The following is a 27,738-nucleotide window of genomic DNA, read 5'->3' as shown; positions in this document are numbered from 1 at the left end:
CTGAGCTGCCCCAGTGTCTTAGTATGCGTACTGGCACACTACAATGTCCATCAGGCAAAGACACAGAGCCTTTGGTGACAAAGGGAGTGTAATCGGCGTCGACCCTACATCTATCTTGTTTAGGAGCAACCACAGGTCCAACACTCAGAGTACCATTCCAAGAAGACAGGGCGCTTCCACAGGAAGCCACCAGGCCAAAACTCTTGGCCTTTTCTTTCTCTTTCCTCTTTCGAAGGTCCACACAGTCATATTTCATATGGCCAACCTTCTTGCAATAGTTGCAAATTACCTCTGTGTTGTTAGTAGGAGGATGGCTAGAATTAACAGGGGGAGATGAGCGCGGAGCATCATTTCCACCTCCAGACTGTTGCTGATACTTAAGGGTGTCGTGTTCTGTTCTGATGGCTTACGCAGCCACTACCAGGTACACGCTTATGCGTAAGCACAAACTTATCGGCAAGAACAGCAGCCTCGTTTAACTTTTGTACTTCCTGTTCAGACAGGTGGACAGCCACAGACTCAGGGAGACAATTCATGAAATCCTCTACGAGTACAAGTTGTCGTATGTCTTCCCTGGAATCTGCTTTTTGTGAACAGCACCACCTATCAAACAGATGCTCCTTCTCACGTGCAAACTCTACAAACGTTTGCTGTTCCGTCTTCCTGAACCTTTGTCGATACGCCTCAGGGACAAGCTCATAGGCTTGGAGGATGAGGTTTTCAAATCCTCATACTGCATAGCCTGTTCTAAGCTTAGGGCAGAGAACACCTCCTGCGCCTTCCCTGTAAACACACATTGTAGCAACAGAGGCCACACCTCGTTGGGCCATTTCATTTGGTCGCCATTTGGTCGCCACTCTCTCAAAATGAGAAAAATATTTCTCAACATCTTTTTCTATAAAGGGTGGAACAAGGCAAATATTCTTAGTGATATCAAAACCAGGTTGTGGATGGACAGGAGAAGTGGGCTGAGGTGGCAGCTGTTTCAAGTCGAGCTCAAGCTTCATCATGTTCAAAGCATGCTCTCGGCCATGCTCACGCTCCTCATTCTCCATCCGCTTCAACTCGAGCTCATATTCGAGTTTCCTTTTTGAGTCAAGCTCTTTCTCTTTAAGAACCCTAACCTCTTTCTCAGCCTTCAATTTCTCAAGTTCCAACCGGTCTGACGGAGCAGCTTCCGATTCCAACACTCCTTTAAGTACAAGCTGGCTTCTTACAGACTGAAACAATGTCTCTTTCAAGCTTTTTTCTTGAGTTGTCAAGGTCATAATGCTCAGCCACTGTACAGAGTTGCACCTTGGTTAAACTAGACAACACCTCCAAAGACGGCTCGTCAACAAAACTTTCAGGGGTTGCCATTTTAACTCAGTCAAACTCACTAGCCAGTACAAACACTATGCCCAGTTCACACAAAATATCCATGTGCTACATATTCTGCCACAATAGGTGTTTAAGGAAGCACAAGCTACCCTCTAGTGCACAGCAATGGGCTACCAAGCGGCCACTAGCAGCTACAAAAACAAAATCTAATTTTATTTTATTTTATTTATTTTTTTGCACAAAGAAAATGACAGGCTAGGCCACTAGTTCTCCACAATGGCAAACAGACTGTGATACACTAAGCCGTGCACCACATAAATGAACTGACAGCCAATAACCAGAACCAAGTAGACACAAATCTACAAACAGCTAATTGTTTACCAAGCTTTAGCTTAGCTAAACACCAAGAACATTAAAGTTCAAACAATCAACAAGCACTCACTACCTTCGCAAGCACAAACCAAAATATTCCCATGCATCCAGGTGAAATCGTCCGTTTGCCAGCGCTAATTCCCACTGACAAGGTGTGTCTAATAAAGCAGTCTACTGGCGTCCCTGAATACCTAGCCCAAGAAGCTACCTGTCCTAGCTAGCTCTTCTGAGATGTGCCGGCCTTGGGGCGACTGGTTAACGCTGAGCTCGCTACAGACAAGCTGTACGAAGCGTGCCCCTGACAGAAGTTATGACAACTTCGGACCAGGATTGTCTCAAAAATAACAAACTAAAACAACAAAGGTAAAACAATAAACAGTGCTCCTAAGGAAAGGCAAAGCCCAGCTGGAGCACTCTTCCTACGCCAGAGACTGCACGAAAAGAACTAATAGCCAATGCAAGCAGACAGACGTTCTCACCTGAACTCATGAAAGTCCCTGATCCAGGTTTTTCAACAGGCGTTCCCAGACGAGCCCCCAAATTATGTCACGGCAGACTCATTTACCGTCACATAATGAGGGACAAGACAAAAGACTAATAAGAATGTATTACTCTTTGTAGCAATCAATCAATCAAAAATAGGAGTATGACAAAAGTAATGTTAGAGGTCGTGCATGAGTGTGTGAATAACCAAGGTAATCTTAGATGTTGCATGGGGGTGCGTGCATGAATGCGTCAGTAGGTAAAGAAGAGCAACAGATGAGAGAGACAGCACCCTTTATATAGGCCCCCACCCTAACACAGGTGCAGACGATTAAGCACTCAGGCTCAGGTTCAGCCTCTACCCGTGCACTGGCAGGGCCGAGCCTGAAGGGGCACAGGTAGGCGTCACAATACATTCAGAAAATGAGTATTGTACATGGTCATAATATATGAAGAATGAATGCACATGAGAAGTGAAGTACACGAGCCACTGTGTGACGATGATGATGATGATGATGAAAGTGAGCGTCAGAGTTGTTAGTGGTCCCTCTGTATGTTCTATGTGATTATTAGTTTCATTAGGTAAGACTTCATTATCCAGAAATGTGTGTTTCTGATGAAGGCGTCATGTAAATTGTGATATACATGAACTTGAGTGTAGTCATGTGTACACGGTGACTTGTACCTGGTCTGTCTCACCTATAAAGAGCCTCTGTGTGGCTGCTCTCCTCGTTTGCGGCCATACCACTCTGAACACGCCCGATCTCGTCTGATCTCGGAAGCTAAGCAGCGTCGGGCCAGGTTAGTACTTGGATGGGAGACCACCTGGGAATACCTGGTGCCGTACGCATTTTAGCCTTCTGAGCATCAGGCCTCACCTGGTCCTCCTCCCTCATGCTTCACTCCCTCTGTCAAAACGCAATTTCCCTCGGGAGAATAAAGTTGTATCTTATCTTATCTTATATGATAGCATACATTCAGATAATGAGTATTGCACATGGTCAAAATATGAGAAGATTGAATGCATATGAGAAGTGAAGTACACGAGCCACTGCGTGACGATGATGATGATGATGATGATGATGATGAAAGTGAGCGTCAGAGATGTTAGTGGTCCCTCTTTATGTTCTATGTGATGATTATCAGTTTCATTAGGTAAGACTTCATTATCCAGAAATGTGTGTTTCTGATGAAGGCATCATGTAAATTGTGATATACATGAACTTGAGTGTAGTCATGTGTACACGGTGACTTGAACTGGGTCTGTCTCACCTATAAAGAGCCTCTGTGTGGCTGCTCTCCTCGTTTACATGATGCCTTCATAAGAAGAACACTAACATTTCAGAAAAGATAAGAAACAACTTTATTCTCCCGAGGGAAATTGCGTGTTCACAGAGGGAGTGAAACATGAGGGAGGAGGACCAGGTGAGGCCTGCTGCTCAGAGTGCCAAAATGCTTACGGCACCAGGTATTCCCAGGCGGTCTCCCATCCAAGTACTAACCTGGCCCGAAGCTGATTAGCTTCCGAGATCAGACGAGATCGGGCGTGTTCAGAGTGGTATGGACGTAATCGAGGAGAGAAGCCACACAGAGGCTCTTTGTAGGTGAGACAGACCCAGTTCAAGTCACCGTGTACACATGACTACACTCAAGTTCATGTATATCACAATTTACATGATGCCTTCATCAGAAACACACATTTCTGGATAATGAAGTCTTACCTAATGAAACTGATAATCATCACATAGAACATACAGAGGGACCACTTACATCTCTGGCGCTCACTTTCATCCTTCTCATCATCATCATCATCATCATCATCATCGTCACACAGTGGCTCGTGTACTTCACTCCTCATGTGCATTCAATCATCTCATATTATGCCCATGTGCAATACTCATTTATGAATGTATGATTTCATATAAGATAAGATAAGATACAACTTTATTCTCCCGAGGGACATTGGGTGTTGACAGAGGGAGTGAAACATGAGGGAGGAGGACCAGGTGAGGCCTGCTGCTCAGAGGGCCAAAATGCTTACTGCACCGGGTATTCCCAGGCGGTCTCCCATCCAAGTACTAACCTGGCCCGACGCTGCTTAGCTTCCGAGATCAGACAAGATCGGGCGTGTTCAGAGTGGTATGGCCGTAAACGAGGAAAGCAGCCACTCAGAGCCTCTTTATAGGTGAGACAGACCCAGTTCAAGTCACCGTGTACACATGACTACACTCAAGTTCATGTATATCACAATTTACATGATGCCTTTATCAGAAACACACATTTCTGGATAATGAAGTCTTACCTAATGAAACTGATAATCATCACATAGAACATACAGAGGGACCACTTACATCTCTGGCGCTCACTTTTATCCTCATCATCATCATCATCATCATCATCATCGTCACACAGTGGCTCGTGTACTTCACTCCTCATGTGCATTCAATCATCTCATATTATGCCCATGTGCAATACTCATTTTCTGAATGTATGCTTCCATATAAGATAAGATAAGATACAACTTTATTCTCCTGAGGGACATTGGGTGTTGACAGAGGGAGTGAAACATGAGGGAGGAGGACCAGGTGAGGCTTGCTGCTCAGAGGGCCAAAACGCTTACGGCACCGGGTATTCCCAGGCGGTCTCCCATCCAAGTACTAACCTGGCCCGACGCTGCTTAGCTTCCGAGATCAGACGAGATCAGGCGTGTTCAGAGTGGTATGGCCGTAAACGAGGAGAGCAGCCACACAGAGGCTCTTTATAGGTGAGACAGACCCAGTTCAAGTCACCGTGTAAGCATGACTACACTCAAGTTCATGTATATCACAATTTACATGATGCCTTCATCAGAAGAACACTAACATTTCAGATAAGATAAGATACAACTTTATTCTCCCGAGGGAAATTGCGTGTTGACAGAGGGAGTGAAACATGAGGGAGGAGGACCAGGTGAGGCCTGCTGCTCAGAGGGCCAAAATGCTTACGGCACCGGGTATTCCCAGGCGGTCTCCCATCCAAGTACTAACCTGGCCCGACGCTGATTAGCTTCCGAGATCAGACGAGATCGGGCGTGTTCAGAGCAGTATGGCCGTAAACGAGGAGAGCAGCCACACAGAGGCTCTTTATAAGTGAGACAGACCCAGTTCAAGTCACCGTGTACACATGACTACACTCAAGTTCATGTATATCACAATTGACATGATGCCTTCATCATAAGCACACATTTCAGATAAGATAAGATACAACTGTATTCTCCCGAGGGCAATTGCGTGTTGACAGAGGGAGTGAAACATGAGGGAGGAGGACCAGGTGAGGCCTGCTGCTCAGAGGGCCAAAATGCTTACGGCACCGGGTATTCCCAGGCGGTCTCCCATCCAAGTACTAACCTGGCCCGACGCTGATTAGCTTCAGAGATCAGATAAGATTGGGCGTGTTCAGAGTGGTATGGCTGTAAACGAGGAGAGCAGCCACACAGAGGCTCTTTATAGGTGAGACAGACCCAGTTCAAGTCACCGTGTACGCATGACTACACTCAAGTTCATGTATATCACAATTTACATGATGCCTTCATCAGAAGAACACTAACATTTCAGATAAGATAAGATACAACTCCATTCTCCCGAGGGAAATTGCTGTGGCCGGGGGAGTGAAACATGAGGGAGGACGACCAGGTGAGGCCTGCTGCTCAGAGGGCCAAAATGCTTACGGCACCGGGTATTCCCAGGCGGTCTCCCATCCAAGTACTAAGCTGGCCGGACGCAGCTTAGCTTCCGAGATCAGACAAGATCGGGCTTGTTCAGAGTGGTATGGACGTAAACGAGGAGAGCAGCCACACAGAGGCTCTTTATAGGTGAGACAGACCCAGTTCAAGTCACCGTGTACGCATGACTACACTCAAGTTCATGTATATCACAATTTACATTATGCCTTCATCAGAAGAACACTAACATTTCAGATAAGATAAGATACAACTCCATTCTCCCGAGGGAAATTGCTGTGGCCGGGGGAGTGAAACATGAGGGAGGAGGACCAGGTGAGGCCTGCTGCTCAGAGGGCCAAAATGCTTACGGCACCGGGTATTGCCAGGCGGTCTCCCATCCAAGTACTAAGCTGGCCCGACGCTGCTTAGCTTCCAAGATCAGACAAGATCGGGCTTGTTCAGAGTGGTATGGCCGTAAACGAGGAGAACAGCCACACAGAGGCTCTTTATAGGTGAGACAGACCCAGTTCAAGTCACCGTGTACACATGACTACACTCAAGTTCATGTATATCACAATTTACATGACGCCTTTATCAGAAGAACACTAACATTTCAGATAAGATAAGATACAACTTTATTCTCCCGAGGGAAATTGCGTGTTGACAGAGGGAGTGAAACATGAGGGAGGAGGACCAGGTGAGGCCTGCTGCTCAGAGGGCCAAAATGCTTACGGCACCGGGAATCCCAGGCGGTCTCCCATCCAAGTACTAACCTGGCCCGATGCTGATTAGCTTCCGAGATCAGACGAGATCGGGCGTGTTCAGAGTGGTATGGCCGTAAACGAGGAGAGCAGCCACACAGAGGCTCTTTATAGTTGAGACAGACCCAGTTCAAGTCACCGTGTACACATGACTACACTCAAGTTCATGTATATCACAATTTACATGATGCCTTCATTAGAAGAACACTAACATTTCAGATCAGATAAGATACAACTTTATTCTCCGAGGGAAATTGCGTGTTGACAGAGGGAGTGAAACATGAGGGAGGAGGACCAGGTGAGGCCTGCTGCTCAGAGGGCCAAAATGCTTACAGCACCGGGTATTCCCAGGCGGTCTCCCATCCAAGTACTAACCTGGCCCGACGCTGATTAGCTTCCGAGATCAGACGAGATCGGGCGTGTTCAGAGTGGTATGGCCGTAAACGAGTAGAGCAGCCACACAGAGGCTCTTTATAGGTGAGACAGACCCAGTTCAAGTCACCGTGTACACATGACTACACTCAAGTTCATGTATATCACAATGGACATGATGCCTTCATCATAAGCACACATTTCAGATAAGATAAGATACAACTTTATTCTCCCGAGGGAAATTGCGTGTTGACAGAGGGAGTGAAACATGAGGGAGGAGGACCAGGTGAGGCCTGCTGCTCAGAGGGCCAAAATACTTACGGCACCGGGTATTCCCAGGCGGTCTCCCATCCAAGTACTAACCTGGCCCGACGCTGATAAGCTTCCGAGATCAGACGAGATCAGGCGTGTTCAGAGTCGTATGGACGTAAACGAGGAGAGCAGCCACACAGAGGCTCTTTATAGGTGAGACAGACGCAGTTCAAGTCACCGTGTACACATGACTACACTCAAGTTCATGTATATCACAATTTACATGATGCCTTCATCAGAAGAACACTAACATTTCAGATAAGATAAGATACAACTGTATTCTCCCGAGGGCAATTGCGTGTTGACAGAGGGAGTGAAACATGAGGGAGGAGGACCAGGTGAGGCCTGCTGCTCAGAGGGCCAAAATGCTTACTGCACCGGGTATTCCCAGGCGGTCTCCCATCCAAGTACTAACCTGGCCCGACGCTGATTAGCTTCAGAGATCAGATCAGATTGGGCGTGTTCAGAGTGGTATGGCCGTAAACGAGGAGAGCAGCCACACAGAGGCTCTTTATAGTTGAGACAGACCCAGTTCAAGTCACCGTGTACACATGACTACACTCAAGTTCATGTATATCACAATTTACATGATGCCTTCATTAGAAGAACACTAACATTTCAGATAAGATAAGATTCAACTTTATTCTCCGAGGGAAATTGCGTGTTGACAGAGGGAGTGAAACATGAGGGAGGAGGACCAGGTGAGGCCTGCTGCTCAGAGGGCCAAAATGCTTACAGCACCGGGTATTCCCAGGCGGTCTCCCATCCAAGTACTGAACTGGCCCGACGCTGATTAGCTTCCGAGATCAGACGAGATCGGGCGTGTTCAGAGTGGTATGGCCGTAAACGAGTAGAGCAGCCACACAGAGGCTCTTTATAGGTGAGACAGACCCAGTTCAAGTCACCGTGTACACATAACTACACTCAAGTTCATGTATATCACAATTTACATGATGCCTTCACCAGAAACACACATTTCTGGATAATGAAGTCTAACCTAATGAAACTGATAATCATCACATAGAACATACAGAGGGACCACTTACATCTCTGACGCTCACTTTCATCCTCATCATCATCATCGTCACACAGTGGCTCGTGTACTTCACTTCTCATGTGCATTCAATGATCTCATATTATGCGCATGTGCAATACTCATTTTCTGAATGTATGCTTTCATATAAGATAAGATAAGATACAACTTTATTCTCCCGAGGGAAATTGCGTGTTCACAGAGGGAGTAGAACGTGAGGGAGGAGGACCAGGTGAGGCCTGCTGCTCAGAGGGCCAAAATGCTTACGGCACCGGGTATTCCCAGGCGGTCTCCCATCCAAGTACTAACCTGGCCCGACACTGCTTAGCTTTCGAGATCAGAAGAGATCCTGCGTGTTCAGAGTGGTATGGCCATAAACGAGGACACCAGCCACACAGAGGCTCTTTATAGGTGAGACAGACCCAGTTCAAGTCACCGTGTACACATGACTACACTCAAGTTCATGTATATCACAATTTACATGATGCCTTCATCAGAAGAACACTTACATTTCAGATAAGATAAGATACAACTCCATTCTCCCGAGGGAAATTGCGTGTTGACAGAGGGAGTGAAACATGAGGGAGGAGGACCAGGTGAGGCCTGCTGCTCAGAGGGCCAAAATGCTTACGGCACCGGGTATTCCCAGGCGGTCTCCCATCCAAGTACTAAGCTGGCCGGACGCTGCTTAGCTTCCGAGATCAGACAAGATCGGGCTTGTTCAGAGTGGTATGGCCGTAAACGAGGAGAGCAGCCACACAGAGGCTCTTTATAGGTGAGACAGACCCAGTTCAAGTCACCGTGTACACATGACTACACTCAAGTTCATGTATATCACAATTTACATGATGCCTTCATCAGAAGAACACTAACATTTCAGATAAGATAAGATACAACTTTATTCTCCCGAGGGAAATTGCGTGTTGACAGAGGGAGTGAAACATGAGGGAGGAGGACCAGGTGAGGCCTGCTGCTCAGAGGGCCAAAATGCTTACGGCACCGGGTATTCCCAGGCGGTCTCCCATCCAAGTACTAACCTGGCCCGACGCTGATTAGCTTCCGAGATCAGACGAGATCGGGCGTGTTCAGAGTGGTATGGCCGTAAACGAGGAGAGCAGCCACACAGAGGCTCTTTATAGGTGAGACAGACCCAGTTCAAGTCACCGTGTACACATGACTACACTCAAGTTCATGTATATCACAATTTACATGATGCCTTCACCAGAAACACACATTTCTGGATAATGAAGTCTTACCTAATGAAACTGATAATCATCACATAGAACATACAGAGGGACCACTTACATCTCTGACGCTCACTTTCATCCTCATCATCATCATCGTCACACAGTGGCTCGTGTACTTCACTTCTCATGTGCATTCAATGATCTCATATTATGCCCATGTGCAATACTCATTTTCTGAATGTATGATTTCATATAAGATAAGATAAGATACAACTTTATTCTCCCGAGGGAAATTGTGTGTTCACAGAGGGAGTGAAACATGAGGGAGGAGGACCAGGTGAGGCCTGCTGCTCAGAGGGCCAAAATGCTTACTGCACCGGGTATTCCCAGGCGGTCTCCCATCCAAGTACTAACCTGGCCCGACGCTGCTGAGCTTCCGAGATCAGACGAGATCAGGCGTGTTCAGAGTGGTATGGCCGTAAACGAGAAGAGCAGCCACACAGAGGCTCTTTTTAGGTGAGACAGACCCAGTTCAAGTCACCATGTACACATGACTACACTCAAGTTCATGTATATCACAATTTACATGATGCCTTCATCAGAAACACACATTTCTGGATAATGAAGTCTTACCTAATGAAACTGATAATCATCACATAGAACATACAGAGGGACCACTAACATCTCTGACGCTCACTTTTATCATCATCATCATCATTGTCACACAGTGGCTCGTGTACTTCACTCCTCATGTGCATTCAATCATCTCATATTATGCCCATGTGCAATACTCATTTTCTGAATGTATGCTTTCATATAAGATAAGATAAGATACAACTTTATTTTCCTGAGGGACATTGGGTGTTGACAGAGGGAGTGAAACATGAGGGAGGAGGACCAGGTGAGGCCTGCTGCTCAGAGGGCCAAAATGCTTACGGCACCGGGTATTCCCAGGCGGTCTCCCATCCAAGTACTAACCTGGCCCGACGCTGCTTAGCTTCCGAGATCAGACGAGATCAGGCGTGTTCAGAGTGGTATGGCCGTAAACGAGGAGATCAGCCACACAGAGGCTCTTTATAGGTGAGACAGACCCAGTTCAAGTCACCGTGTACGCATGACTACACTCAAGTTCATGTATATCACAATTTACATGATGCCTTCATCAGAAGAACACTAACATTTCAGATAAATATGATACAACTTTGTTCTCCAGAGGGAAATTGCGTGTTCACAGAGGGAGTGAAACATGAGGGAGGAGGACCAGGTGAGGCCTGCTGCTCAGAGGGCCAAAATGCTTACGGCACCGGGTATTCCCAGGCGGTCTCCCATCCAAGTACTAACCTGGCCCGACGCTGATTAGCTTCGGAGATCAGACGAGATCGGGCGTGTTCAGAGTGGTATGGCCGTAAACGAGGAGAGCAGCCACACAAAGGCTCTTTATAGGTGAGACAGACCCAGTTCAAGTCACCATGTACACATGACTACACTCAAGTTCATGTATATCACAATTTACATGATGCCTTCATCAGAAACACACATTTCTGGATAATGAAGTCTTACCTAATGAAACTGATAATCATCACATAGAACATACAGAGGGACCACTTACATCTCTGGCGCTCACTTTCATCCTCATCATCATCATCATCATCATCATCATCATCGTCACACAGTGGCTCGTGTACTTCACTCCTCATGTGCATTCAATCATCTCATATTATGCCCATGTGCAATACTCATTTTCTGAATGTATGCATTCATATAAGATAAGATAAGATACAACTTTATTTTCCTGAGGGACATTGGGTGTTGACAGAGGGAGTGAAACATGAGGGAGGATGACCAGGTGAGGCCTGCTGCTCAGAGGGCCAAAATGCTTACTGCACCGGGTATTCCCAGGTGGTCTCCCATCCAAGTACAAACCTGGCCCGACGCTGCTTAGCTTCCGAGATCAGACGAGATCAGGCGTGTTCAGAGTAGTATGGCCGTAAACGAGGAGAGCAGCCACACAGAGGCTCTTTATAGGTGAGACAGACCCAGTTCAAGTCACCGTGTACACATGACTACACTCAAGTTCTTGTATATCACAATTGACATGATGCCTTCATCATAAACACACATTTCAGATAAGATAAGATACAACTTTATTCTCCCGAGGGAAATTGCGTGTTGACAGAGGGAGTGAAACATGAGGGAGGAGGACCAGGTGAGGCCTGCTGCTCAGAGGGCCAAAATGCTTACGGCACCGGGTATTCCCAGGCGGTGTCCCATCCAAGTACTAACCTGGCCCGATGCTGCTTAGCTTCCGAGATCAGACGAGATCAGGCGTGTTCAGAGTGGTATGGCCGTAAACGAGGAGAGGAGCCACACAGAGGCTCTTTATAGGTGAGACAGACCCAGTTCAAGTCACCGTGTACGCATGACTACACTCAAGTTCATGTATATCACAATTTACATGATGCCTTCATCAGAAGAACACTAACATTTCAGATAAGATAAGATACAACTTTATTCTCCCGAGGGAAATTGCGTGTTGACAGAGGGAGTGAAACATGAGGGAGGAGGACCAGGTGAGGCCTGCTGCTCAGAGGGCCAAAATGCTTACTGCACCGGGTATTCCCAGGCGGTCTCCCATCCAAGTACTAACCTGGCCCGACGCTGCTTAGTTTCCGAGATCAGACGAGATCGGGCATGTTTTTTTTTTTCTCTTTTATTATCAAAAAATAAATATTTTTACAAATACATTTTACACAAGTAAATACAAGTCATTTCAAATCAAATCAAATTATTTCCAACAATCCATAACACCATTCATCACATCTTTTTTTTTTTTTTTTCTTCCTTCACCCATCACCCCTCACCCTTGACCTATTGACATTTGCACCCCACCCTGATTTCCACACACAAATAGACAGTTATCTTCCAGCACCTTTTGTTTGAAATTCTTGTCCCCACCATCCCACAGCAGACTCACATTCATTTTCATAAAGTTACAGAAAAATCTCCAGATGTTCACTTTTTTGTCCTCGAAATGTGAATAGTTTCTCCGAAGTCTGATGACATGTTTGGCATAACTCAGAATGTAATTGATAAGCCATTTGTTCACCCCTGCTTTCCTTTCCTTATACCCAAATAGAAAAAACCTCTCCCATTTTTCCTTTTCCGTGATTGTGACTCTACATTTTTGGAAGCATTGGTCCAGTTTCTCAAAAAACACTTTTAACTCCTTACATTCAAAAATAAAGTGCCTAAATGTCTCCACTTCCACCTCACATATATCACAAACCTTGCTGTTGAGTCTATTTATCTGGTTTAGCACCAAATTGACAAATATTCTATTGTGTCTGAGCCTGAAATTTGTATCAAAGCACTCTGATGAAATGAACTTCACATTTAGATCTGACCAAATGTGCTCCCTCTGAAGCCCATGGAACTGCCTTAGCCATACTTCCTCAGCTGCCGCTTTCTTCTTTTCCTTTCCCAAAAACACTCTATATAGTATCTTGGAGTTAACTGATCGTATGTCATGCTCTTTCCCTCCTTGGATGAGGGAGAAACTGACCAACTCCAGAGCCTTCTCTGCCCTCCTCCCCTTCACCAGCGCCACCCAGCTCTGAGGTAACCCCTCTAAAATTCTCTGGCATAGTCTTTTGATTTCTATTGGTCTCACTTTCCCTAATCTTCCCCTGACCTCCTGGATTACTTCCTCCTGCAGAAATCCACCACCTCTTTGGATAAAGTGCTTCACCTGATTTAAACCTAGTTCCTCCAAGTACCTCCCTGAAAATACCTTCCCCTGGCACCTTATTGCCGGATTTCTGAAAACTGGTTGGTGTAACACCTGCTCCGCAGTCTCACATCTAAACTTTAAATCCCCCAGTAAAATATTCCACGCTTCAAGTATTTCCCCTGTAAATGCATTAACCTGTGCTCTTTCCCTTTGCTCCGTTTCCCTACATAGATTAAACACTCCTCTATTATCCCACCCCTGTAGGCAAGAGTCGAGGCACTTCTGCCACGCGTAAATCTTTGCGTTTCCCATAAATTTCCCTAACAGTCGAATCCGTGCACTAAGCTTTTTACTTTTCAGGTCCACCAATTTCAAACCGCCCTCCTTCTGCCCATTGATGAGCACCTTCCTGGCTATCAAATGCTGTTTTTTATTCCAGATGAAAGCACTCATCATGTCATTCAGCTTTCCTATTACCCTGTCCGGCATTTCACAGACTCTTAGCGCATACTGACACTTGGACAGGAGGAGGGCGTTAGTTACTATCACTTTACCCCTTAGATTCAATTTCCTCCCGGACCAGAAATCCAATCGCATTTTGATTTTTCCCTCTATTTCACCCCACGTTTGTTTTGTTGCTGCATCTCGATTCTTACCTACGTATACACCCAAAACCTTCACCATTTCATTTCTCTTTACAAAATTCCATTTATTTACACAATCGAAACCATCACCAAAGCCCATTAGCTCGGTTTTTTCCGCATTGATTTTGGCCCCAGATGCCCTCTCATAGCACTCTACATGCTGCAGCACCCTGTCTACACTCCTCTCATCCCTAACCGTAATACTTATGTCATCTGCGTACTGGTAGATTTTTGTGTCCGTTTTATCTTCCATTTCAATCCCCAAAATCCCTGGGTCCCTCCTAATGAGGGCAGACAAGGGTTCTGCCGCTATGGAGTATAACATAGCTGAAAGCGGGCATCCTTGCCTGATTGACCTCTCCAGAGCGAAGCTCTCAGTTAACCTCCCGTTTATTTTCACCCTACTGATGGCATTCCTATATATTAACCTAATCCATTTAGTGAAACCTTCCCCGAAACCCATCTTTCCCAGTGTTTTAAACAAAAAATCATGATCCACCCTATCAAACGCCTTCTCTAAATCAACCCCTATGTACAGCCCTCCCTTCTGATTCATTTTGTCAAAGATGTCCTGGATCGATAAGATGATGTCACTAATGTCTCTCCCTACCACACCATAACACTGACAGGGATTCACCACTGTGCCTATCACCTCCTTCAATCTGTTTGCCAGGATTTTAGCCAGTATTTTATAATCTGTATTTAGCAGACTAATTGGCCTATAATTCCCCAAATCACCTTTGTCACCCTTATTCTTATACACCACTCGGATTAGCCCCGTGAAGAAGTCCCCAGATGCTTTCCCCTCCCGCTCCATGCATTGAAAGATTCTCAGGAGAATTGGCTTTATCACCTGTTTAAAGGTGATGTAAAATTCCCCCGATAACCCATCCAGCCCTGGACTTTTGTTCTTATTCAAACCATTTATTGCTCTTTCCAATTCTTCCTCTGTTATGTTTTTATCACAGTCTGCTCTGTCCTCTTCCCCTAATTTTTTTTCTATCCCTTCAAAAACACTGTGGTCTGTAGAGTTTACCTCCATCTTTGAAAAAAGTTTTTTAAAATGTTTATGAGCCACCTCCAGCATTTCCCCTGTCTTCTCCATTGTCTTACCCTCTTCATTTTTCAGGTTTTGCAGATGAGCTTTCTTTTGCTGTCTTTTTTCAAGCCCTAAAAAGAAACTTGTATTCTTTTCCCCTTCTAAAATATCCTTCATCCTTGATCTGATAGCTGCCCCTCTGCTCCGTTTCTTCTCAAGCTCATCTAATTGTTTTCTCAGCATGAGATATTTTAGATTGTTGAAGTTTTCCTCTGCAATCGACCTTTCCAGCTCTTTATTAATCTGGTCTCTTAAACTATACTCAGTCCTTCTTTCCTTCTCCATTTTATTTTTACAATAGTTTATTGTCACTTTTTTGATGTGCAATTTCACCTCCTCCCACCACTCCCCCATATTTATACAACCCTCACCCTGCAGTTCTCTTTTTCTTTCTTTCAGTAGATTTTCAACTTTCTCCCTATATTTTCCATCCAGCAAAACACTGTTATTTAAACACCATAACCCTCCACCTTTGTGCTCTTTCTCCCCCAGCTCCACCCATAACCTTGCATGATCGCTAAACCCTGTGAACTCATACCAGCATTTTGAAATCTTTTTTTCCAGCCCAGATGCTAATAGACATAAGTCAATCCTGGACTGTTTAAGTTTCCCCAGAACCGTCTGTCGTCTGGAAAAGCCCCTTTCTCCCATATTGCGCACCCTCCACAGATCTACCAGGTTGAAATAGTCAAAAAGCTCATTTAGCGATTTCCTACTTATATCACTTTTGTATGTATTGTTGCTTGATATATCCAACCTCGTAAGTGCACAGTTAAAATCCCCCACTACACAAATGTTCCCTCCCAAATGCGGTTTTAGTTGATCAAAGAAAATTCCACGCTTGTTGTCCTCATTCGGTGCATAAATATTCAAAAGTTTGTAAAGCACATTCCTGTAAATAAATTCAATACCGATCACCCTTCCCTCATCATCCTTCACTATTTCCTTAACATTTTGGATCTTATCTCCTTTCGCAAAAATAGCGACTCCGGCTCGTCCATTTACACCGTTGTTTGCCCACACTTTTCCAGCCCATGTATCCCTCAGATAGCTTCTCCACTCCCTTGTCCACCTAGTCTCTTGTACACAGAGGATGTCAAAAGTATCCACCCTTAAAACATCTCTCATCTTGTTAATACATCTTAAGCCGTTTGTGTTTTGCGATAGTATTTTTAACATTGTAAATACATAGAGATAAATCAGGCCCATCATCTTTATGCTACAGTTCACGTCTTACTTTTTCCTCTTTTTGATCCCCTTGTCTTCAGCATCCATTGCAGTCTTCTCTTCCCCAGCTCCTGGCTGTTTCCGAGGTCCATATCAGACTCCGAGTTCCCCGACTCTTGAGACCCCGTCAAGCATATCTCTGAGTCTGATTCTGGGGGCCGCTGAAGTTGAACAATTTTCACCTTCCTCTCCTTTCTCTCCGATGTATCCACACTCTGCCCCTCTGCTGCGTCTCCATGTCCCGGCACCTCAGCTGTCGATCCTCTCACCTCCATTCCTTGCTCTCCGTCCGACTCCAGTATGTCTCTTCCTTTCTCCGCTTCCCCCTCCGCACGATCCTTCTCGGTCTCCTCCCTCTCAGAGATATTCTCTCTCGATTCTTCCTGCTCCTCACGTTGCTTTCCTCCCGTCCCTGGAGCATGATCAACGTCCTCACAAACACATCTGCTGCTCTCCTTTTTGCAGCTCTGGCATTTGTTCCCTCTGCCCATGCACTCCCTTGCATAGTGCCCCTGCTCTCCACATTTTCTACAAAGGAAATCTGGACAGTCCCTCAGGATATGACCAGTCTGTATGCACTGTCTGCACACTTTCACCTGTTTGTCGTGCAAAACTCTGAAGAACTCTGCTCCAAAAGCCGTCTCAAACTTGGTCGAATATGGAAGTGATTGGACCGTCTCCGTGAATTTAACTTTCACGTATCTTGTTCCGTCAGCAATTCTAGTTCCCGGCCACATTCTCCTGATGATCGGGGATACTGCACTCACTCCCCAGCTGTTCAGCTTGCCCAGAATGACGCTGTCCGTGATATACGCCGGCAGCCCCAGAAACGAGACCACCAGCTCATCATTACATAACTCCTTGGACATGATCGCGGTCTGTCCAATTTTTATGCCGTCCAATAGTCTTTCTTTCCCCTTCGGGTGATTCATTGTGATCTCATATTTATTTCTGCCCGTGTACCGGCAGGCGATGATTTTCCCACAAGTGTCTTGTATTGCCTGGATCAGCTCCATTGCGGTCACTTTATCTTCTCCAATCAGCTCCAGCGCGAGCGTTAAATTTTGCTGAAACTCTTCAGCTTTATCCTTAATAATCCGTATCTCTTCCTCTCTGATGATTTCTCTCTCCTGCCCTCTTCCTCCTTCCGCATTTTCGGCTACGTCAGGAGCTGTCACCGCACGTGTGTCCTTCATTTCTCCCGTCATATTCTGACCGTCCACGGTCCTGTACGCCCGATCGTCTTTCACCATCGGCTCGTTTGCCTGGGCCGTCCGGTCCGGGCCCGGTGCAGCGACTCTGGCTCCCTTTCCTCTGGTTCTCACCATACTTGGAGCACAGTATAAACTATTTTCCATCAGGAAAACACAAACCAAACAAACAAATAACTTAAAGTGTCCCCCAGACAGTCAAAACTGCTGGGGGTGGCTCCAAAAACCGAGCTATCAAAGAAACGAAAAATCTGGGCTTAAAGAAACGCCACAGTTTAAACTCAAAATCAAAATTGCCGCACAGGATCAGTCAAAATACACGCACGCCTGGAGCTCACACACACCTCCTCTTACTTCCGTGTTCAGAGTGGTATGGCCGTAAACGAGGAGAGCAGCCACACAGAGGCTCTTTATTGGTGAGACAGACCCAGTTTAAGTCACTGTGTACACATGACTACACTCAAGTTCATGTATATCACAATTTACATGATGCCTTCATCAGAAACACACATTTCTGGATAATGAAGTCTTACCTAATGAAACTGATAATCATCACATAGAACATACAGATGGACCACTTACATCTCTGGCGCTCACTTTTATCCTCATCATCATCATCATCATCATCATCATCATCGTCACACAGTGGCTCGTGTACTTCACTCCTCATGTGCATTCAATCATCTCATATTATGCCCATGTGCAATACTCATTTTCTGAATGTATGCTTTCATATAAGATAAGATAAGATACAACTTTATTTTCCTGAGGGTCATTGGGTGTTAACAGAGGGAGTGAAACATGAGAGAGGAGGACCAGGTGAGGCCTGCTGCTCAGAGGGCCAAAATACTTACGGCACCGGGTATTCCCAGGCGGTCTCCCATCCAAGTACTAACCTGGCCCGATGCTGCTTAGCTTCCGAGATCAGACGAGATCAGGCGTGTTCAGAGTGGTATGGCCGTAAACGAGGAGAGGAGCCACACAGAGGCTCTTTATAGGTGAGACAGACCCAGTTCAAGTCACCGTGTACGCATGACTACACTCAAGTTCATGTATATCACAATTTACATGATGCCTTCATCAGAAGAACACTAACATTTCAGATAAGATAAGATACAACTTTATTCTCCCGAGGGAAATTGCGTGTTCACAGAGGGAGTGAAACATGAGGGAGGAGGACCAGGTGAGGCCTGCTGCTCAGAGGGCCAAAATGCTTACTGCACCGGGTATTCCCAGGCGGTCTCCCATCCAAGTACTAACCTGGCCGGACGCTGCTTAGCTTCCGAGATCAGACGAGATCGGGCGTGTTCAGAGTGGTATGGCCGTAAATGAGGAGAGCAGCCACACAGAGGCTCTTTTTAGGTGAGACAGACCCAGTTCAAGTCACCGTGTACACATGACTACACTCAAGTTCATGTATATCACAATTTACATGATGCCTTCATCAGAAACACACATTTCTGGATAATGAAGTCTTACCTAATGAAACTGATAATCATCACATAGAACATACAGAGGGACCACTTACATCTCTGACGCTAACTATCATCCTCATCATCATCATTGTCACAGAGTGGCTCGTGTACTTCACTCCTCATGTGCATTCGATCATCTCATATTATGCCCATGTGCAATACTCATTTTCTGAATGTATGCTTTCATATAAGATAAGATAAGATACAACTTTATTCTCCTGAGGGACATTGGGTGTTGACAGAGGGAGTGAAACATGAGGGAGGAGGACCAGGTGAGGCCTGCTGCTCAGAGGGCCAAAAAGCTTACGGCACCGGGTATTCCCAGGCGGTCTCCCATCCAAGTACTAACCTGGCCCGACGCTGATTAGCTTCTGAGATCAGACGAGATCGGGCGTGTTCAGAGTGGTATGGCCGTAAACGAGGAGAGAAGCCACACAGAGGCTGTTTATAGGTGAGACAGACCCAGTTCAAGTCACCGTGTACACATGACTACACTCAAGTTCATGTATATCACAATTTACATGATGCCTTTATCAGAAACACACATTTCTGGATAATGAAGTCTTACCTAATGAAACTGATAATCATCACATTGAACATACAGAAGGACCACTTACATCTCTGGCGCTCACTTTTATCCTCATCATCATCATCATCATCATCATCATCGTCACACAGTGGCTCGTGTACTTCACTCCTCATGTGCATTCAATCATCTCATATTATGCCCATGTGCAATACTCATTTTCTGAATGTATGCTTTCATATAAGATAAGATAAGATACAACTTTATTCTCCTGAGGGACATTGGGTGTTGACAGAGGGAGTGAAACATGAGGGAGGAGGACCAGGTGAGGCCTGCTGCTCAGAGGGCCAAAATGCTTACGGCACCGGGTATTCCCAGGCGGTCTCCCATCCAAGTACTAACCTGGCCCGACGCTGCTTAGCTTCCGAGATCAGACGAGATCAGGCATGTTCAGAGTGGTATGGCCGTAAACGAGGAGAGCAGCCACACAGAGGCTCTTTATAGGTGAGACAGACCCAGTTCAAGTCACCGTGAACACATGACTACACTCAAGTTCATGTATATCACAATTTACATGATGCCTTCATCAGAAGAACACTAACATTTCAGATAAGATAAGATACAACTTTATTCTCCCGAGGGAAATTGCGTGTTGACAGAGGTAGTGAAACATGAGGGAGGAGGACCAGGTGAGGCCTGCTGCTCAGAGGGCCAAAATGCTTACTGCACCGGGTATTCCCAGGCGGTCTCCCATCCAAGTACTAAATTGGCCCGACGCTGCTTAGCTTCCGAGATCAGACGAGATCGGGCGTGTTCAGAGTGGTATGGCCGTAAACAAGGAGAGCAGCCACACAGAGGCTCTTTTTAGGTGAGACAGACCCAGTTCAAGTCACCGTGTACACATGACTACACTCAAGTTCATGTATATCACAATTGACATGATGCCTTCATCATAAACACACATTTCAGATAAGATAAGATACAACTTTATTCTCCCGAGGGAAATTGCGTGTTGACAGAGGGAGTGCAACATGAGGGAGGAGGACAAGGTGAGGCCTGCTGCTCAGAGGGCCAAAATGCTTACCGCATCGGGTATTCCCAGGCGGTCTCCCATCCAAGTACTAACCTGGACCGACGCTGATTAGCTTCCGAGATCAGACGAGATCGGGCGTGTTCAGAGTGGTATGGACGTAAACGAGGAGAGAAGCCACACAGAGGCTCTTTATAGGTGAGACAGACCCAGTTCAAGTCACCGTGTACACATGACTACACTCAAGTTCATGTATATCACAATTTACATGACGCCTTCATCAGAAACACACATTTCTGGATAATGAAGTCTTACCTAATGAAACTGATAATCATCACATAGAACATACAGAGGGACCACTTACATCTCTGGCGCTCACTTTTATCCTCATCATCATCATCATCATCATCATCATCGTCACACAGTGGTTCGTGTACTTCACTCCTCATGTGCATTCAATCATCTCATATTATGCCCATGTGCAATACTCATTTTCTGAATGTATGATTTCATATAAGATTTACATGATGCCTTCATCAGAAGAACACTAACATTTCAGATAAGATAAGATACAACTTTATTCTCCCGAGGGAAATTGCGTGTTGACAGAGGGAGTGAAACATGAGGGAGGAGGACCAGGTGAGGCCTGCTGCTCAGAGGGCAAAAATGCCTACGGCACCGGGTATTCCCAGGCGGTCTCCCATCCAAGTACTAACCTGGCCCGACGCTGCTTAGCTTCCGAGATCAGACGAGATCAGGCGTGTTCAGAGTGGTATGGCCGTAAACGAAGAGAGTAGCCACACAGAGGCTCTTTTTAGGTGAGACAGACCCAGTTCAAGTCACCGTGTACACATGACTACACTCAAGTTCATGTATATCACAATTTACATGATGCCTTCATCAGAAACAAACATTTCTGGATAATGAAGTCTTACCTAATGAAACTGATAATCATCACATAGAACATACAGAGGGACCACTTACATCTCTGACGCTCACTTTCATCCTCATCATCATCATTGTCACACAGTGGCTCGTGTACTTCACTCCTCATGTGCATTCAATCATCTCATATTATGCCCATGTGCAATACTCATTTTCTGAATGTATGATTTCATATAAGATAAGATAAGATACAACTTTATTCTCCCGAGGGACATTGGGTGTTGACAGAGGGAGTGAAACATGAGGGAGGAGGACCAGGTGAGGCCTGCTGCTCAGAGGTCCAAAATGCTTACTGCACCGGGTATTCCCAGGCGGTCTCCCATCCAAGTACTAATCTGGCCCGACGCTGCTTAGCTTCCGAGATCAGACGAGATTGGGCGTGTTCAGAGTGGTATGGCCTTAAACGAGGAAAGCAACCACTCAGAGGCTCTTTATAGGTGAGACAGACCCAGTTCAAGTCACCGTGTACACATGACTACACTCAAGTTCATGTATATCACAATTGACATGATGCCTTCATCATAAGCACACATTCCAGATAAGATAAGATACAACTTTATTCTCCCGAGGGAAATTGCGTGTTGACAGAGGGAGTGAAACATGAGGAAGGAGGACCAGGTGAGGCCTGCTGCTCAGAGGGCCAAAATGCTTACGGCACCGGGTATTCCCAGGCGGTCTCCCATCCAAGCACTAACCTGGCCCGACGCTGATAAGCTTCCGAGATCAGACGAGATCGGGCGTGTTCAGAGTCGTATGGACGTAAACGAGGAGAGCAGCCACACAGAGGCTCTTTATAGGTGAGACAGACCCAGTTCAAGTCACCATGTACACATGACTACACTCAAGTTCATGTATATCACAATTTACATGATGCCTTCATCAGAAGAACACTAACATTTCAGATAAGATAAGATACAACTTTATTCTTCCGAGGTAAATTGCGTGTTGACAGAGGGAGTGAAACATGAGGGAGGAGGACCAGATGAGGCCTGCTGCTCAGAGGGCCAAAATGCTTACGGCACCGGGTATTCCCAGGCGGTCTCCCATCCAAGTACTAACCTGGCCCGACGCTGCTTAGCTTCCGAGATCAGACGAGATCAGGCATGTTCAGAGTGGTATGGCCGTAAACGAGGAGAGCAGCCACACAGAGGCTCTTTATAGGTGAGACAGACCCAGTTCAAGTCACCGTGAACACATGACTACACTCAAGTTCATGTATATCACAATTTACATGATGCCTTCATCAGAAGAACACTAACATTTCAGATAAGATAAGATACAACTTTATTCTCCCGAGGGAAATTGCGTGTTGACAGAGGGAGTGAAACATGAGGGAGGAGGACCAGGTGAGGCCTGCTGCTCAGAGGGCCAAAATGCTTACTGCACCGGGTATTCCCAGGCGGTCTCCCATCCAAGTACTAAATTGGCCCGACGCTGCTTAGCTTCCGAGATCAGACGAGATCGGGCGTGTTCAGAGTGGTATGGCCGTAAACAAGGAGAGCAGCCACACAGAGGCTCTTTTTAGGTGAGACAGACCCAGTTCAAGTCACCGTGTACACATGACTACACTCAAGTTCATGTATATCACAATTGACATGATGCCTTCATCATAAACACACATTTCAGATAAGATAAGATACAACTTTATTCTCCCGAGGGAAATTGCGTGTTGACAGAGGGAGTGCAACATGAGGGAGGAGGACAAGGTGAGGCCTGCTGCTCAGAGGGCCAAAATGCTTACGGCATCGGGTATTCCCAGGCGGTCTCCCATCCAAGTACTAACCTGGACCGACGCTGATTAGCTTCCGAGATCAGACGAGATCGGGCGTGTTCAGAGTGGTATGGACGTAAACGAGGAGAGAAGCCACACAGAGGCTCTTTATAGGTGAGACAGACCCAGTTCAAGTCACCGTGTACACATGACTACACTCAAGTTCATGTATATCACAATTTACATGACGCCTTCATCAGAAACACACATTTCTGGATAATGAAGTCTTACCTAATGAAACTGATAATCATCACATAGAACATACAGAGGGACCACTTACATCTCTGGCGCTCACTTTTATCCTCATCATCATCATCATCATCATCATCATCGTCACACAGTGGCTCGTGTACTTCACTCCTCATGTGCATTCAATCATCTCATATTATGCCCATGTGCAATACTCATTTTCTGAATGTATGATTTCATATAAGATTTACATGATGCCTTCATCAGAAGAACACTAACATTTCAGATAAGATAAGATACAACTTTATTCTCCCGAGGGAAATTGCGTGTTGACAGAGGGAGTGAAACATGAGGGAGGAGGACCAGGTGAGGCCTGCTGCTCAGAGGGCAAAAATGCCTACGGCACCGGGTATTCCCAGGCGGTCTCCCATCCAAGTACTAACCTGGCCCGACGCTGCTTAGCTTCCGAGATCAGACGAGATCAGGCGTGTTCAGAGTGGTATGGCCGTAAACGAAGAGAGCAGCCACACAGAGGCTCTTTTTAGGTGAGACAGACCCAGTTCAAGTCACCGTGTACACATGACTACACGCAAGTTCATGTATATCACAATTTACATGATGCCTTCATCAGAAACAAACATTTCTGGATAATGAAGTCTTACCTAATGAAACTGATAATCATCACATAGAACATACAGAGGGACCACTTACATCTCTGACGCTCACTTTCATCCTCATCATCATCATTGTCACACAGTGGCTCGTGTACTACACTCCTCATGTGCATTCAATCATCTCATATTATGCCCATGTGCAATACTCATTTTCTGAATGTATGATTTCATATAAGATAAGATAAGATACAACTTTATTCTCCCGAGGGACATTGGGTGTTGACAGAGGGAGTGAAACATGAGGGAGGAGGACCAGGTGAGGCCTGCTGCTCAGAGGTCCAAAATGCTTACTGCACAGGGTATTCCCAGGCGGTCTCCCATCCAAGTACTAATCTGGCCCGACGCTGCTTAGCTTCCGAGATCAGACGAGATTGGGCGTGTTCAGAGTGGTATGGCCTTAAACGAGGAAAGCAGCCACTCAGAGGCTCTTTATAGGTGAGACAGACCCAGTTCAAGTCACCGTGTACACATGACTACACTCAAGTTCATGTATATCACAATTGACATGATGCCTTCATCATAAGCACACATTCCAGATAAGATAAGATACAACTTTATTCTCCCGAGGGAAATTGCGTGTTGACAGAGGGAGTGAAACATGAGGAAGGAGGACCAGGTGAGGCCTGCTGCTCAGAGGGCCAAAATGCTTACGGCACCGGGTATTCCCAGGCGGTCTCCCATCCAAGCACTAACCTGGCCCGACGCTGATAAGCTTCCGAGATCAGACGAGATCGGGCGTGTTCAGAGTCGTATGGACGTAAACGAGGAGAGCAGCCACACAGAGGCTCTTTATAGGTGAGACAGACCCAGTTCAAGTCACCATGTACACATGACTACACTCAAGTTCATGTATATCACAATTTACATGATGCCTTCATCAGAAGAACACTAACATTTCAGATAAGATAAGATACAACTTTATTCTTCCGAGGTAAATTGCGTGTTGACAGAGGGAGTGAAACATGAGGGAGGAGGACCAGATGAGGCCTGCTGCTCAGAGGGCCAAAATGCTTACGGCACCGGGTATTCCCAGGCGGTCTCCCATCCAAGTACTAACCTGGCCCGACGCTGATTAGCTTCCGAGATCAGACGAGATCGGGCGTGTTCAGAGTGGTATGGACGTAAACGAGGAGAGAAGCCACACAGAGGCTCTTTATAGTTGAGACAGACCCAGTTCAAGTCACCGTGTACACATGACTAAACTCAAGTTCATGTATATCACAATTTACATGATGCCTTCATCAGAAAAACACATTTCTGGATAATGAAGTCTTACCTAATGAAACTGATAATCATCACATAGAACATACAGAGGGACCACTTACATCTCTGGCGCTCACTTTTATCCTCATCATCATCATCATCATCACACAGTGGCTCATGTACTTCACTCCTCATGTGCATTCAATCATCTCATATTATGCCCATGTGCAATACTCATTTCCTGAATGTATGCTTTCATATAAGATAAGATAAGATACAACTTTATTCTCCTGAGGGACATTGGGTGTTGACAGAGGGAGTGAAACATGAGGGAGGAGGACCAGGTGAGGTCTGCTGCTCAGAGGGCCAAAATGCTTACGGCACCGGGTATTCCCAGGCGGTCTCCCATCCAAGTACTAATCTGGCCCGACGCTGCTTAGCTTCCGAGATCAGACGAGATCAGGCGTGTTCAGAGTGGTATGGCCGTAAACGAGGAGAGCAGCCACACAGAGGCTCTTTATAGGTGAGACAGACCCAGTTCAAGTCACCGTGTACGCATGACTACACTCAAGTTCATGTGTTTCACAATTTACATGATGCCTTCATCAGAAACACACATTTCTGGATAATGAAGTCTTACCTAATGAAACTGATAATCATCACATAGAATATAAAGAGGGACCACTAACATCTCTGACGCTCACTTTAATCATCATCATCATCATCATCATCATCATCATCATCATCATCATCGTCACACAGTGGCTCGTGTACTTCACTTCTCATGTGCATTCAATCTTCTCATATTATGCCCATGTGCAATACTCATTTTCTGAATGTATGCTTTCATATAAGATAAGATGCAACTTTATTCTCCCGAGGGACATTGCTTGTTCACAGAGGGAGTGCAACATGAGGGAGGAGGACCAGGTGAGGCCTGCTGCTCAGAGGGCTAAAATGCTTACGGCACCGGGTATTCCCAGGCGGTCTCCCATCCAAGTACTAACCTGGCCCGACGCTGCTTAGCTTCCGAGATCAGACGAGATCGGGCGTGTTCAGAGTGGTATGGCCGTAAACGAGGAGAGCAGCCACACAGAGGCTCTTTATAGGTGAGACAGACCCGGTTCAAGTCACCGTGTACACATGACTACACTCAAGTTCATGTATATCACAATTTACATGATGCCTTCATCTGAAGAAAACTAACATTTCAGATAAGATAAGATACAACTTTATTCTCCTGAGGGACATTGGGTGTTGACAGAGGGAGTGAAACATGAGGGAGGAGGACCAGGTGAGGCCTGCTGCTCAGAGGGCCAAAATGCTTACGGCACCGGGTATTCCCAGGCGGTCTCCCATCCAAGTACTAACCTGGCCCGACGCTGCTTAGCTTCCGAGATCAGACGAGATCAGGCGTGTTCAGAGTGGTATGGCCGTAAACGAGGAGAGGAGTCACACAGAGGCTCTTTTTAAGTGAGACAGACCCAGTTCAAGTCACCGTGTACGCATGACTACACTCAAGTTCATGTATATCACAATTTACATGATGCCTTCATCTGAAGAAAACTAACATTTCAGATAAGATAAGATACAACTATATTCTCCCGAGGGAAATTGCGTGTTGACAGAGGGAGTGAAACATGAGGGAGGAGGACCAGATGAGGCCTGCTGCTCAGAGGGCCAAAATGCTTAGGGCACCGGGTATTCCCAGGCAGTCTCCCATCCAAGTACTAACCTGGCCCGACGCTGATTAGCTTCCGAGATCAGACGAGATCGGGCGTGTTCAGAGTGGTATGGACGTAAACGAGGAGAGAAGCCACACAGAGGCTCTTTATAGGTGAGACAGACCCAGTTCAAGTCACCGTGTACACATGACTAAACTCAAGTTCATGTATATCACAATTTACATGATGCCTTCATCAGAAACACACATTTCTGGATAATGAAGTCTTACCTAATGAAACTGATAATCATCACATAGAACATACAGAGGGACCACTTACATCTCTGGCGCTCACTTTTATCCTCATCATCATCATCATCATCACCATCATCGTCACACAGTGGCTCGTGTACTTCACTTCTCATGTGCATTCAATCTTCTCATATTATGCCCATGTGCAATACTCATTTTCTGAATGTATGCTTTCATATAAGATAAGATGCAACTTTATTCTCCCGAGGGACATTGCTTGTTCACAGAGGGAGTTCAACATGAGGGAGGAGGACCAGGTGAGGCCTGCTGCTCAGAGGGCCAAAATGCTTACGGCACCGGGTATTCCCAGGCGGTCTCCCATCCAAGTACTAACGTGGCCCGACGCTGCTTAGCTTCCGAGATCAGACGAGATCGGGCGTGTTCAGAGTGGTATGGCCGTAAACGAGGAGAGCAGCCACACAGAGGCTCTTTATAGGTGAGACAGACCCGGTTCAAGTCACCGTGTACACATGACTACACTCAAGTTCATGTATATCAC

The 27,738-nt window shown here is 46.0% G+C and overlaps 27 non-coding genes and 15 pseudogenes across 27 annotated transcripts; 1 reads left to right on the top strand and 41 right to left on the bottom strand.

The window, feature by feature from the left end:
- The first annotated feature begins 2,906 nt into the window (after positions 1–2,906).
- LOC142997132 (5S ribosomal RNA) lies at positions 2,907–3,025 on the top strand. Its single transcript, XR_012961868.1, has one exon. It is a non-coding gene; the product is annotated as a 5S ribosomal RNA (ribosomal RNA).
- A 603-nt stretch (positions 3,026–3,628) lies between these two features.
- LOC142997934 (5S ribosomal RNA) lies at positions 3,629–3,747 on the bottom strand. Its single transcript, XR_012962636.1, has one exon. It is a non-coding gene; the product is annotated as a 5S ribosomal RNA (ribosomal RNA).
- Positions 3,748–4,209: 462 nt separating this feature from the next.
- LOC142997613 (5S ribosomal RNA) lies at positions 4,210–4,328 on the bottom strand. Its single transcript, XR_012962329.1, has one exon. It is a non-coding gene; the product is annotated as a 5S ribosomal RNA (ribosomal RNA).
- Positions 4,329–4,788: 460 nt separating this feature from the next.
- Positions 4,789–4,907, bottom strand: LOC142997069 (5S ribosomal RNA). Its single transcript, XR_012961808.1, has one exon. It is a non-coding gene; the product is annotated as a 5S ribosomal RNA (ribosomal RNA).
- Positions 4,908–5,152: 245 nt separating this feature from the next.
- LOC142997323 (5S ribosomal RNA) lies at positions 5,153–5,271 on the bottom strand. Its single transcript, XR_012962053.1, has one exon. It is a non-coding gene; the product is annotated as a 5S ribosomal RNA (ribosomal RNA).
- A 241-nt stretch (positions 5,272–5,512) lies between these two features.
- Positions 5,513–5,631, bottom strand: LOC142998262 (5S ribosomal RNA; annotated as a pseudogene).
- A 243-nt stretch (positions 5,632–5,874) lies between these two features.
- On the bottom strand, positions 5,875–5,993 carry LOC142998361 (5S ribosomal RNA; annotated as a pseudogene).
- A 243-nt stretch (positions 5,994–6,236) lies between these two features.
- LOC142998294 (5S ribosomal RNA) lies at positions 6,237–6,355 on the bottom strand (annotated as a pseudogene).
- A 245-nt stretch (positions 6,356–6,600) lies between these two features.
- On the bottom strand, positions 6,601–6,718 carry LOC142998006 (5S ribosomal RNA; annotated as a pseudogene).
- A 244-nt stretch (positions 6,719–6,962) lies between these two features.
- Positions 6,963–7,081, bottom strand: LOC142997107 (5S ribosomal RNA). The gene has a single exon (XR_012961845.1). It is a non-coding gene; the product is annotated as a 5S ribosomal RNA (ribosomal RNA).
- Positions 7,082–7,322: 241 nt separating this feature from the next.
- LOC142998309 (5S ribosomal RNA) lies at positions 7,323–7,441 on the bottom strand (annotated as a pseudogene).
- Positions 7,442–7,686: 245 nt separating this feature from the next.
- Positions 7,687–7,805, bottom strand: LOC142998287 (5S ribosomal RNA; annotated as a pseudogene).
- A 244-nt stretch (positions 7,806–8,049) lies between these two features.
- On the bottom strand, positions 8,050–8,168 carry LOC142997544 (5S ribosomal RNA). The gene has a single exon (XR_012962265.1). It is a non-coding gene; the product is annotated as a 5S ribosomal RNA (ribosomal RNA).
- A 445-nt stretch (positions 8,169–8,613) lies between these two features.
- On the bottom strand, positions 8,614–8,732 carry LOC142997858 (5S ribosomal RNA). The gene has a single exon (XR_012962565.1). It is a non-coding gene; the product is annotated as a 5S ribosomal RNA (ribosomal RNA).
- A 245-nt stretch (positions 8,733–8,977) lies between these two features.
- Positions 8,978–9,096, bottom strand: LOC142998213 (5S ribosomal RNA; annotated as a pseudogene).
- Positions 9,097–9,341: 245 nt separating this feature from the next.
- Positions 9,342–9,460, bottom strand: LOC142998901 (5S ribosomal RNA). Its single transcript, XR_012963187.1, has one exon. It is a non-coding gene; the product is annotated as a 5S ribosomal RNA (ribosomal RNA).
- A 445-nt stretch (positions 9,461–9,905) lies between these two features.
- Positions 9,906–10,024, bottom strand: LOC142997911 (5S ribosomal RNA). The gene has a single exon (XR_012962615.1). It is a non-coding gene; the product is annotated as a 5S ribosomal RNA (ribosomal RNA).
- Positions 10,025–10,469: 445 nt separating this feature from the next.
- LOC142998820 (5S ribosomal RNA) lies at positions 10,470–10,588 on the bottom strand. Its single transcript, XR_012963111.1, has one exon. It is a non-coding gene; the product is annotated as a 5S ribosomal RNA (ribosomal RNA).
- Positions 10,589–10,832: 244 nt separating this feature from the next.
- On the bottom strand, positions 10,833–10,951 carry LOC142997561 (5S ribosomal RNA). Its single transcript, XR_012962281.1, has one exon. It is a non-coding gene; the product is annotated as a 5S ribosomal RNA (ribosomal RNA).
- A 463-nt stretch (positions 10,952–11,414) lies between these two features.
- LOC142997893 (5S ribosomal RNA) lies at positions 11,415–11,533 on the bottom strand. The gene has a single exon (XR_012962598.1). It is a non-coding gene; the product is annotated as a 5S ribosomal RNA (ribosomal RNA).
- A 241-nt stretch (positions 11,534–11,774) lies between these two features.
- On the bottom strand, positions 11,775–11,893 carry LOC142997643 (5S ribosomal RNA). Its single transcript, XR_012962359.1, has one exon. It is a non-coding gene; the product is annotated as a 5S ribosomal RNA (ribosomal RNA).
- Positions 11,894–18,298: 6,405 nt separating this feature from the next.
- Positions 18,299–18,417, bottom strand: LOC142997585 (5S ribosomal RNA). Its single transcript, XR_012962304.1, has one exon. It is a non-coding gene; the product is annotated as a 5S ribosomal RNA (ribosomal RNA).
- Positions 18,418–18,662: 245 nt separating this feature from the next.
- Positions 18,663–18,781, bottom strand: LOC142998035 (5S ribosomal RNA; annotated as a pseudogene).
- A 445-nt stretch (positions 18,782–19,226) lies between these two features.
- LOC142997391 (5S ribosomal RNA) lies at positions 19,227–19,345 on the bottom strand. The gene has a single exon (XR_012962118.1). It is a non-coding gene; the product is annotated as a 5S ribosomal RNA (ribosomal RNA).
- A 460-nt stretch (positions 19,346–19,805) lies between these two features.
- On the bottom strand, positions 19,806–19,924 carry LOC142997160 (5S ribosomal RNA). Its single transcript, XR_012961895.1, has one exon. It is a non-coding gene; the product is annotated as a 5S ribosomal RNA (ribosomal RNA).
- A 245-nt stretch (positions 19,925–20,169) lies between these two features.
- LOC142997835 (5S ribosomal RNA) lies at positions 20,170–20,288 on the bottom strand. Its single transcript, XR_012962543.1, has one exon. It is a non-coding gene; the product is annotated as a 5S ribosomal RNA (ribosomal RNA).
- A 241-nt stretch (positions 20,289–20,529) lies between these two features.
- LOC142998277 (5S ribosomal RNA) lies at positions 20,530–20,648 on the bottom strand (annotated as a pseudogene).
- A 501-nt stretch (positions 20,649–21,149) lies between these two features.
- LOC142997145 (5S ribosomal RNA) lies at positions 21,150–21,268 on the bottom strand. The gene has a single exon (XR_012961880.1). It is a non-coding gene; the product is annotated as a 5S ribosomal RNA (ribosomal RNA).
- A 445-nt stretch (positions 21,269–21,713) lies between these two features.
- Positions 21,714–21,832, bottom strand: LOC142998132 (5S ribosomal RNA; annotated as a pseudogene).
- A 241-nt stretch (positions 21,833–22,073) lies between these two features.
- Positions 22,074–22,192, bottom strand: LOC142998308 (5S ribosomal RNA; annotated as a pseudogene).
- Positions 22,193–22,437: 245 nt separating this feature from the next.
- LOC142997159 (5S ribosomal RNA) lies at positions 22,438–22,556 on the bottom strand. The gene has a single exon (XR_012961894.1). It is a non-coding gene; the product is annotated as a 5S ribosomal RNA (ribosomal RNA).
- Positions 22,557–22,801: 245 nt separating this feature from the next.
- LOC142997834 (5S ribosomal RNA) lies at positions 22,802–22,920 on the bottom strand. Its single transcript, XR_012962542.1, has one exon. It is a non-coding gene; the product is annotated as a 5S ribosomal RNA (ribosomal RNA).
- Positions 22,921–23,161: 241 nt separating this feature from the next.
- LOC142998126 (5S ribosomal RNA) lies at positions 23,162–23,280 on the bottom strand (annotated as a pseudogene).
- A 501-nt stretch (positions 23,281–23,781) lies between these two features.
- Positions 23,782–23,900, bottom strand: LOC142997144 (5S ribosomal RNA). Its single transcript, XR_012961879.1, has one exon. It is a non-coding gene; the product is annotated as a 5S ribosomal RNA (ribosomal RNA).
- Positions 23,901–24,345: 445 nt separating this feature from the next.
- Positions 24,346–24,464, bottom strand: LOC142998285 (5S ribosomal RNA; annotated as a pseudogene).
- Positions 24,465–24,705: 241 nt separating this feature from the next.
- LOC142998306 (5S ribosomal RNA) lies at positions 24,706–24,824 on the bottom strand (annotated as a pseudogene).
- A 245-nt stretch (positions 24,825–25,069) lies between these two features.
- On the bottom strand, positions 25,070–25,188 carry LOC142997474 (5S ribosomal RNA). The gene has a single exon (XR_012962198.1). It is a non-coding gene; the product is annotated as a 5S ribosomal RNA (ribosomal RNA).
- Positions 25,189–25,636: 448 nt separating this feature from the next.
- Positions 25,637–25,755, bottom strand: LOC142997076 (5S ribosomal RNA). The gene has a single exon (XR_012961815.1). It is a non-coding gene; the product is annotated as a 5S ribosomal RNA (ribosomal RNA).
- Positions 25,756–26,222: 467 nt separating this feature from the next.
- LOC142998692 (5S ribosomal RNA) lies at positions 26,223–26,341 on the bottom strand. Its single transcript, XR_012962990.1, has one exon. It is a non-coding gene; the product is annotated as a 5S ribosomal RNA (ribosomal RNA).
- A 245-nt stretch (positions 26,342–26,586) lies between these two features.
- Positions 26,587–26,705, bottom strand: LOC142998819 (5S ribosomal RNA). The gene has a single exon (XR_012963110.1). It is a non-coding gene; the product is annotated as a 5S ribosomal RNA (ribosomal RNA).
- A 245-nt stretch (positions 26,706–26,950) lies between these two features.
- LOC142998141 (5S ribosomal RNA) lies at positions 26,951–27,069 on the bottom strand (annotated as a pseudogene).
- Positions 27,070–27,524: 455 nt separating this feature from the next.
- On the bottom strand, positions 27,525–27,643 carry LOC142997375 (5S ribosomal RNA). The gene has a single exon (XR_012962103.1). It is a non-coding gene; the product is annotated as a 5S ribosomal RNA (ribosomal RNA).
- Between the last annotated feature and the right edge of the window lie 95 nt (positions 27,644–27,738).

This window comes from Genypterus blacodes, unplaced genomic scaffold, assembly GCF_046128005.1.
Source record: "Genypterus blacodes isolate CSIRO-AG114 ecotype Tasmania unplaced genomic scaffold, CSIRO-AGI_Gbla_v1 ptg000039l_1, whole genome shotgun sequence".
Classification (NCBI taxonomy): Eukaryota; Metazoa; Chordata; class Actinopteri; order Ophidiiformes; family Ophidiidae; genus Genypterus; species Genypterus blacodes.
This window is presented reverse-complemented; position numbering and strand designations above follow the sequence as displayed.